Source organism: Astyanax mexicanus, chromosome 12, assembly GCF_023375975.1.
Source record: "Astyanax mexicanus isolate ESR-SI-001 chromosome 12, AstMex3_surface, whole genome shotgun sequence".
Classification (NCBI taxonomy): domain Eukaryota; kingdom Metazoa; phylum Chordata; class Actinopteri; order Characiformes; family Acestrorhamphidae; genus Astyanax; species Astyanax mexicanus.
The window spans coordinates 40154332-40165818 of NC_064419.1; positions in this window are offsets into that span (position 1 = coordinate 40154332).

Below are 11487 nucleotides of genomic sequence, written 5' to 3' on the forward strand. Positions count from 1 at the left end.
GCGAACTTCCAGCTGGCCCACATTCCCCCTTCCTATGAATGAGGAATGAGCTGTGTGTGTGTGTGTGATACACACTTTACATCTCAGGGTGTTTAACACCTAGACTTGGGTGAAAAGATAAAAAAAAAACAGATAAATATTGTGTGTCCCTTTAAATACACACACATATATACATATATTTTCTCATTTTCTCATGCTAACAAAGACTTTATTACTGCACTCTATTCTTCACCTGTCAGACTTCTAACTCTTCTCATCACTGACGGGATTATGTTTCCAGGGGGACATCTGTGAAAAATATTTAAAACTTCTACTCAGTGATAAAACCCTTGCATCCAGACTGCAATTGAAAAAATAGGAGGACCAGTGAGGTTTTTGGCTTTCTTGGTCAGGTTCAGTAGCTCCTCCATTTCCACTAGCTGTTGTGTCTACGTGGATCTCCATGGAAACACGCACCCAAAGTGTAATTATGGTGTAAAACAGTGGACAAATAGCTATTTTATTAGACGCAAGGAGACGAAACTCAGAGATGTGTGTCAGGACAGGATTAAAATTACTGGACAACCATGGAGTTAAGTGAAAAACAGTAGGTAAATCATCCTGTGATTTTCTCAGAGGACATCTGAGAAAAACCCATACATGGTCCTTCTGGACAGGAATAAAAATCACAGAGGACCCCCACATAAAAGAGAAAATTACCCCAGGACCCCCTGAGAAACTAATACCATCCTGTTAGGACTTTAGTCCAAATTAAGCTGAGATAAAGGCGTTATTGCCATGTGGGTCAGCCAGACCTGACTCTTTCTGCACCAGTTTTCTCCATGCAAATTCCAAGATTCTTTAGAAGCATGCAGTACTCACTGTACTTTGACCTTATCTGTAAGGTGTATTTCTTAAAAAAAGTCTTATACTTTGAATAGTTACAGAACTCTCTGTGTTTCTGTGTCTTTTTCTAGTTATTATGAAGAAAGTGTGAATGTGCTGTGTGTAAGTGTGTAAATTCTGCAGTAGAGGGAGCAGTAACACAATCTGTTCCAGCACTGCTTTACTACCGTAAAAGGCTTTGTAAATTGACCTTTTTTTAAATCCATTTTTAAAATCAGTTTGTTTCCATTTCTATTTAACAGCTCTAAACTGTTAAGCAATAAAAAAAATGAACTTTTCAGGTTTTACAATACACCTTTACAATATACTATTTTTTGTGCAATACTAAGATTAATTAATTTTTCAGTTCATTTCCACTTTATAATAAATTTAAATACTGCTATTCCATGTCAGTGCATATAGATAGATGTAGATGAATTCTGCATATATTGCAAACACAAACAGATTTTTCACAGTCAATATAGTCCTTTTGTTTCACAGGTTCAAAAGTAGTTGATCAGCTGCCTGCTAAGCAGATTCATAGTTGATTCCAAATCCACGTGGTAGCTGCTTATGGAAACTCTGAATATATGATCCAAAGAGAGATAGTTTAAGTGATTCTTTGAACAGATTAAAGCAAGATTAAGCTGAATATATAGAGAAGCACACAAAATAGTTAATGATTCAATACATACCATATCATCTAATAAACATGGTGTAGGCAGTGTTATGGCATGGGTGTGTCTGGACGCTGAGGGAACTGACTCACTGTCATTGGATTTTTATTGATAATGTGATAGCTGATAGAGGCAGAAGTAGGTGAAACCTAATGTTTGTAGGACCTACACTTTCTGCTCATATTCTTTCAAATGCTGCATACCTGATTGGATGGCGCTTCACTATGCAGGTGTTTATCCAATTATTATCCAATTTATATTTACCTTTATTTTCATTGGGCAGAGTACAGGAACAGAGCCATTGAAATACAACTGTCCAAAACTGTCTGTTGTGTCTAAAGTTTGCTAGAGAGATTGAGCAAAAACACCGGAAATAGGTAAATACTATTTGCTAAAACTGGTAAGAAGCTGAGGCTTTCGATGTATGTGTGTCACAAAACATAATGACACAAAACTTACCACAAAGGTAACCCAAGAGCTTCACAAGCTAAAGAAATGGAATGTACTTTAATGTCTGAGTCAGTCACCTGACCTCAACCTTGAGAATGCCTTTCACTTACAGCAAAACCCACAAACAAGCAGCAACCAAAGGCAGCTGAAGTAATAGTCTGGCGAGGAAGCTCAAAGGGAGATACTTAGCATTTGGAGATGACCATGCATTTTAAAATTCAGATAGTCATTAACTGCCAAGCATTTGCATCCAAGTAATAGAAATATTATACTATTTATTAGGGGTGTCACGATCTCGATATTTTATCGAAATCGAATCGAAATGAGGTCATGGTCTCGAGTATCGAAGTCAAAAAGAGGATCGACGATCCCTCCCGCGCGCGCTACGCAAATAGCAGCGCGCTACGCAAATGGCGCGGCACCAACACAGCGCATCCTATTCATTTAAATAGAGAGCCGCTGCATGAGCGCAGCCCCGCCCTCAGTTCTGCTGTGTGAGAGACAGCTGCCTTTCAACCACGGAGGAGAAACTGAAAACGGATTTATAGAAATATAGACAGGGCTCTCAAGTTTTGAGTGTCGGCGGGAGTGTGATCACTGTTTTTTATCTGTCCAACGGGGGAGGGGGGGCGGGGGTTGGGCGCGCAGGTTTTGTATCTGTATCTAACGGAGGGGTGGATGCGCGCAGGTGAGAGCGTGTGAACTCGCTGAAATGCGTGTGTCAGTGTGACTTGAGAACACTGACTATAGATCACAGTGAGGTGGATTAAAAATCTTAAACTTATAATTGACTACACCTGTTGCTTTCCATTGAATTAAAAAAACATCTTTCTCTCAGATAAAGTAAACACAAGCGTGTTTCTGACTAAAATAAAAGCTTTTCAGGAGAAATATAAGTTATGTGTAAATATTTATAAGACAATACCTGACAAAATCTGTTTTAATGACGTTAATAAACATCACTGTGACAGCGCTAGTCACAGTTTCACCACATCACTTATCTAACCAGCCTGTACTGATTTCTGCCCCCCAATAATGCTTTCAATAACCTCTAATAGCCTTTAATAGTCTTCAGTAGCCTTTAAAAGACTTACCTGGCGGCCGTGGTGTGTCCACTAAACTCCGTAGTTATAAACATCCTGAGGTTAGCAGCGCGCTAACTGACCTGTTTATAATGTAATCCGAGCAGTGACTCCGTGTCGGCTGTTCTAACCTGCTGCTGTTAGCTGCTTGGGCTGAAAGATGAACTGTAGTGAGCTGTATTATCCGGTTAGTGGGGTTAAAACCTTTATTTGTTTACAGAAACAGTAAAAACGGACTGGCTGAGCTCTGTAGCCCGTGGCTGGGCTGTACTGAAGTAGTGACTGAGTGAAGAGAGCGGGGCTTGTGCTGCTGCAGCTCCGACTAGTGGTTTGATGAAGAACTGCAGCTTCATGTAAGTTAACAGTTTCACCAGCCATCCACACACAGCTCTGATAAACTGCTTGTTTTAATAGTGCACACTGTTGCTACCAAAAAAAGTCACTAGATGGCATTACCATATATATCTTAATAAATAATAATAATAATATTTATAATATTTATAATAATAATAATAATAAATATATTATTTAAATTTTATGAGGCATAAAATAATAACAAGAAAAAAAAACAAGAAAATCGAGAATCGAATCGAATCGTGACCCTCAAATCGAAAATGAAATCGAATCGAGGATTTAGAGAATCGTGACACCCCTACTATTTATACAGTTATGTTAGTTTACTACATAAAAAAGTAGCCTGTGAAAACAACCTGTGCAGACTGTTTAAAAAATGGCTGTAATTCATAAATGGTTGACGCAATATTTTAGACACTAAATCTTGATTATTTCCTATAAATTTAGATTTATTATTTCAAAATCTGTGTGATATATGTATCACATAAGACTGTACGCATATGTATGCTTATTAGTCTTAAAGGGCATGGTAAATTTATTTTTACCCTATTATTTGTAGTTTAGTGAACTTAAAATGTCAAGGCATACAACGTTTTATACTCATTATTATAATTAATAATATAAATCACAATCATTTATTTGTTCTTTGTCCAACAGCCACCAAACTGCATTTATTCATTTGGGGCAGGTCCCCAAGTTGTATTCCAAAGCCATACTGACCTGCACTCATCTATTTGTAATTTTTTCATCCCACATTCCTCCCATTTACTCCCATTCATTTTTTTTTACAAACACCCAAGCCATTGAGTTGTTGTGTCCCACCAGCCAACACACTTAACATACTGCTTCAGGGCAGATAACTGAACTCAGACATAGTCTGACACCTTCATACTGACCACACTCATCTGTTTGTTGTTTTTTCCTTATTCGTTTTTCTCAGTTAGCTGCATAACCATTCTGCATTTTCTTCAGGAAACACACTTTTCAAGTTTTATTTAGTTCCCAATTGTTTGGAGTGAAAATAACAACTGCTCACATTTCTCAATTTAAATCCTTTTGTGTTTACTACTCAAAGGCCATTCTGAAAGTTTGTTTGTCACACTGGGCTACAATAAAGAAGCATCCTAGTTTTATAAAAGACATAAAAGAAATAGGTCATATTGTATATAATATAGAGTTAAACATAGAGTACAATCTGTCTTCAATATGTTCATATATACGGCCTAGCAGATTATAATTCTTAAAGTGCAACTGTAATTGGAGACCATTCTGCAGTCGTAGGCTTACCTGGTGCTGATTACTGATTGCCGTCCACATGGAAATCCACTAGCCCTGATTTGTCAGATGCTTGTCCTTAAACTCCTCATGGTGTGCGTTTGATTGAAACGAAGAGCGTGGCCTGCCAGCTCACCTGAAGGGCCCTTGGTGCAGGAGCATTTAGACTGTCTGTAAGTTGCTGGTAAAAAGGTGTTTTGTCTCTGCGTGACACGACGCTCTGCCGTGTGCCCTTATGCCTGCACGAACAGCTGTTCGAACCACTGGAAGCCCTGAGAACAGATGGCCTTACCTGACAAAAGGAAAAGGAGAGAAGGACACACCAGCAGCCGTTGGAAAGGATTAAAGCTGAGGATACAGCGGTCAGTAGCCATTAGTCAGTTCAGTGTAACACTGAATATTTATGTATTCCCTGTTGGATGAAGATTTAATCCACTCCCTTCCATTTTGAATGTTTTAGGATGAACTGAGAATCATTTTTTAATACTGAACTCATGTGACCTGTATGTTGTCGCTTTACCAAAAAAACTATTTTTGTTTCATTGTTTTCTGAATCATTTGAGCACAGCAGCTATCATGTCAATATTCACATTTTGTAAAGTCAAAAAAAGTATCCAGAATTCTTTCCCTCACAACATCTCTTAACATTTATTGAAATCAAGAAAACTTTGCTAAGGTTGCTTTATTACTGTGAAATATGATAATGTGGTATTTGTTGGACAGATGCTGACAATACAAGAGTCATTAATTAATAAACATAACATAACTCTGCAGTGTGATCTGAATAATCTGAGTCAGTAGTTGAACTATGACTGAGACTGTCCTCTTTTTATAAAAGTCGTGTCCTTCAGCAAAAAGAGCCAGTCAGCTTACTAGGGGTGGGCAGATCGATTTAAAATATATATAAAATATCTAAGATAGTATCGATACTAATGTTGGTATTGAGTATTTATCGAGACTTGTGTAATGAGAACGATTCTTAAGTTTCTGTTTACCTTCAGTAAAGTTCATACACAGGCATTTACAGAATGACCGACTGACCGTACAACACCGCTCTTTTTTCACTTCACTCATGCTCAAATAGCCCCCCCCCCCCTTTTTTTTTTCTAAAACTAAATTTAATAATTTCACTGGAATTGAAAAATAGATATGCTAACTACAAAAAGATATACTTATGCCTTAAACCTTAAATATTGAACAAGGTCTGTCTGATTTCTCTGCACACAGTAGCGCCTCTTAGTGGGTAGAAGTTTACAGTTGTGATGCATCAGGATTTTTTTTTTTTTGCATCTTCTTGTTGCACTGAATGTTACAAACACACACAAACATACATACATACACATATAAATGTGATATAAACCATCATCACTATTGTGCTTTGCGATATGAACTTTGCTCAGTGCTGAATATTAAAACAAGGCACTTTCATCACAAGAGTAATTTCAGCACGAGAACCTTCATTACACATTTACTGTTAACCCCTAGCCCACAACTTTTCACTCTCATAACTACATTACCGTCGTAATAAACCTCAGCATTATTGGCCCAAAGATAGAGCCTTGTGGTACTCCACACACATTAAACACATTCAACTGTTACCAAATTATTTACAGCAGTTTCTGCATTAGGATTAATAAAGGTTTGATAAACCTGGGGTACTGGCATACTGATGTAAAAAATAATAAAATAATAAGACAAAAAAAACTTATGTTATTGAATTAAATTATGAATATAATTAACTTTTTTTAAAGTTTTATTTTACAATATTATTATTATTTTTAAATTGTGGTAAAATAAGATTGCAGTTGTCTTCACTGGTACAATTATTGCCCTCAACATCACTTATAAAGCCATGAACACATTCTTTACCTGGTAACGGTTTGCCAAACAACAGCAATTATAATATCAACAACATTATTTAGATGATTTATTTGCATGTGGAGCAAAATAAACCACAAGGGAAAAGTGCCAAAAATCTTCAAAACAAATTGCATACGTGGGACTGTCCTCACGGGGCAAACGGTGACGTACTTTTTCACGCCGACAACCTGTTTTGTTCGGATGTCTTATTTTTGTGGTTGGCAAATGTCATCTGTCTAACACCGTATATAGCCTGTAAATTCTGATTTCTGTGAAAGACAAGATAAACATCGCTGGTCTTGTGCCCATTTGCTGACAAATGTGCTAAGACAGACAGTTTCAGAGGAGCAGAATTCAGTTTTCAATGCGATGATTCACAAATTCTTCAGACCAGCATGCGAATGAATCCACACAAGTCACATTATGTGTTCTTATTGTGGGTGAAAATGCTGACATACATAACATATATGCATAACTGTCATACAGACTCAGTAGTGAATCTTCTGTTATTCAGTTCACAAATGGTTAAAAAAGTTCAGCCTGAAAATCAGTAATTCAGTATCTTAAATTATTGGAGGATTCTACTATTAGACTATAGTAATTGCTATTAATTACATTCTTAGAATATTAATATAATTATTAGAGTACATTACTATTTAATCAGTATAAATACTGTATGTCTCTTTTTTATTTATAGTTTATCACACATATTCCTGGCACAATTATTATTATTATTATTATTATTATTATTATTATTTTTGGATCATATATTGTCCTATAAATTATTGTGATGAACAATATCTTTTTCCATTTAAAGTAAGTATAATGTTATTATTTAAATGATCATAGAATAGCACATTAACACAGTTACACCAATGAACTATTAAATAATGGAAATAAAATGTAACAGATATTTAAATATTCTACATAAAAGAAAAAATGATAATAATTCGACACATCCACAAAAATGGAATCTAATTGCTAACTTAACATAATAGGTGAAAATTATGATTAATAAAAAAGGTCAGCAAAAATGTTTCAGGTTCATATACATATAATAAGATAAATCATTAGCATAATTATTTTGATAGGAACAAACACATCGAACTAAAGACAATCTTCAACATCCTTTCCGCTGAAAGTCAGTGCTGAAAGTCAGTGCTGTATCAAACCAATCAAAGGAAGGTTTCCTAAAAGGGGGAAATGTGGAAGGAAAAGCAATAAGAACAATGGCTGCTGCACTAAAAGGATTGTCAAGAAAAGCTGTTTTAAATACCTGGATTAAGACTGTGCTCATCGTCCAACATTGTAGGTCATCTAAGTTCAGATACACTGATATCTGATCGCGGCTCACACACGCTAAACACCTACAAAAAGAAATACTGAGTCACATAATTTAAATTTCAGGTGATTCAATATAACAAAAGAGCAAGATTGGAATAGTTTTATGATAAACTAAAGTTGTAATTAGCTGTATTTACGGGAAACACTTTTAAAGCAAAGCATAGAGGCTGTGGTTTATTAGAGGTTTTTTATGGAGGTTGGTATAAGATTCTTTTATACGGGTTAACCTCCATCATCCAGTGATGTAGGAATAGACTCTGATTATCTGGTTATCTTGGCAAATAAATAATGCATAAAACATTCAAATCAGGTGCAAGCATTTCTCCTAAGTTTCTGATATGTCCTTCAATGTAACATTTGCATTGACTTTTTCAAGGATGCCAATAATTATGCAGGACAATACAGATACAGCTTTGGAAAAAAACAAGAGACCACTTAAAATGACGAGTTTCTTTGATTTTACCAAATTGAAAACCTCTGGAATATAATTAAGAGCAAGATGGATGATCACAAGCCATCAAACCAAACTGAACTGCTTGAATGTTTGCACCAGGAGTACTATAAAGTTATCCAAAAGCAGTGTGTAAGACTGGTGGAGGACAACATGCCAAGATGTATGAAAACTGTCTTTATTACACCAAATATTGATTTCTGAACTCTTAAAACTTTATGAAAATGAACTTGTTTTCTTTGCATTATTTTAGGTCTGAAAGCTCTGCATCTTTTTTGTTATTTCAGCCATTTATCATTTTGACAATATTTTTATTTGGAATTTGGGAGAAAGGTTGTCCGTAGCTAGCTAGGTTATAGTGTCTATGAAAATAACAGCTGCAGACTTACATATTTTAGTCAAGCCATTATAAGTATAACTATATGTTATAGTTCACATACAGACACATTTCAGTACATTTTACTTTGGGTTTTTTTATATATAAAAGCCATATATATATAATGACCTCACACCAGTTAATGGGTACCACTTCTCATTGTGTTGCTAGCTATACGAGTAAATGATTATTTTATAGAAAAATGAATGGTTTGTATTGCTATAAACTGAATTATAGCTAAAATATGAATATAATAGGAGGATAAAAATCTATAACAAAAATACAAACCTTAAAATCTCCAGTAATTAAGCGGAAGTGATGGTGGGAACAAAAAAACTCCCTCATAGCTGGAGGAAGAAACTGTGGGATGAACCAAGTCTCTGGTCGGCTACCAAATTTTAATTATTGGTGAAAAGTCACTGTAACATCACATTATACTGTTGTTATGCTTCAATATACTGAAACAATCAAGATAGTGAAGGTAAGAATAATAAAAGTTAAGATGATGGTTATTGGTAATCACAATAATAATCGAAAATCCATAGTTAGAGTCCATGTAAAGGGTGGGTAACTAGTCCAAGGCAGGTAACCCAACAGTCGAAAGTTGAATAAGTGTCAGGCTATACTCGTGCGCAGTCCACAATCATTAACTGGGAAAAGGGTAAAGAGATGAGGTTAGTTCTGATGGAGTTTATGGAGTATCTCCTGCTGTATCTCCAGCAGATCTAACCATAACAGCCGAAACCAAAGAAGAAAGCCAGGAGGTAACATAGACACGAGCACATCCAACACTAGCATGCTCTTCTCTGTACAGAAACCCGAGTGATCATGCGCAGGCAGCGGGACGATGCGTGTAAGACAGCGTTTTATAAGAATTGCTGTGAGAAACATCCTGTGAACATGATCACACAGTCAAACCCTTGACCTTCAGCACGATTCACACACAAAACCGTGGGTCATCGAGTTTCACTGATATCTGTTCACAGCTGAATCTCAAGCATGTTACACACCACCTACAAAGAGAAATACTGAGTCACAGAAACATGATTCAAATTTCAGATGACTCACTACAACAAAAGAGCAGAGAGATTTTTCACATAGTAAGTGCATGAATGGAATTGTTTGCAACAAAATCAAATATATATATCAGCTGTATTTACTGGAAACGTTCCTAAAGCAAAGCAAAGAGGCTAAAAGCGTATCCTTGTGGTTTATTTAGAGGTTTTTTTTTAGGGCGGACGGCGTCAGATCCTGTAACATATGAGTTAACCTGTTTTATCCACTGATGATATAGTGATATAGACTCTCCTTATCTGATGTTATCTTGAACACTGCACTAAATACTGAAATTGGGCACAAATATGTTCCTGGAAGTTGATAAATTAATATTTATTTGTCCAATAGAACGTCTGGTATTCACTGTAACTTAATAATGTCTCTCAGTCTTTCAATATAATATATTTATAAATATTTTTTATAAATTTTATATTTACTTTTTCATTAGTTCCAATAATTATGTGCAAAGCAATAAAGATAAATCACTGACAGATATCAGATTGTTGCCTGTAAACTAATCATTAACTGTGCCATATTGAAATAATAGCTACAAATTTACATATTTTAAGGCAAACAATTAAAAGTATAACTAGTTGTATAGTTCCTATACAAACACATTCAGTAATGGACTTTCCAAACATCTTCTTTATTTTTGTTTTCAACCTTCCTGTTTTGTTACAAGACAAATTGATTGTTTTAAAGTTTGAAGATCTAGGAAAAATAGTTAAAAGTATTTTTTTTCAGTATGAAACTTCTTCTGCTTGTCATAATTAGTGTAATCAGCATATAATATGAAAATGGTTCATCTCAAATTTGCAACCACTTCCTGCAAAAACAATTCAATGTTATGTTTCATTGTTATGTAAAACTATTGTGCTTTATATGTTGGTCTTTTAAAAGTAATAAAGTAGTGAAACATGGCACTAAATTGCACTTAATATTGATATAATAGTTAGTAATAGAGTTAGTAATTAATATTCATTGCTTGTTAGGATTTTTTTGGTTTCAGACATCTTTTGGATAATTAAATTTGCACCCGGGACCACCACTGAACATAATAGGAGGGATAAATAATCTGTAGAAACATAATAGGATGCTGCACAGAGGCAGAATGTAACACACACTCCATTTTACACCATATAATAGAAACTATCATTTCCCATTATACTGCAAGCACATATACTAGAGAAAATGCATCTGTTGAATGACTTGCTTTAAACTACATTTAAAAAACACTGTAAAAAAAAAAGAAAAGATTTTTCAATTTAGCTGAACAAAGAAAATCTTAACAGTTGGTGCCACACTATCTCACACTATATATACTGTATGTAAAATATACTAATTGTATATTGTATTTGTTTAACCCACATGCTCATTGTGACTTCTTCTACAAAGCAATTCTGAAAGATCATAGAAATGATTCATTTCTCTTACTCTGATGTTTCTCAACAAATACCTGGAACTAAGTCGGCTGTGTCGTGTCAGTCAATTACAGTTGGTATTATGTGCACAGCAAACTTTTTCCCATTACTTCCAGGTAACATGTACTTGTATTGTGGATTTGTACCCTACCCCTCACTCACCACACCATCAGTGTGTAGTCACCCCCTCACCTTTCCCCCAGCCTACAGGCTAGGGTTGGGATCATTAGTGTATAAAACATAATATATGTAGTATTTAGGCATAGAAAACTAAATC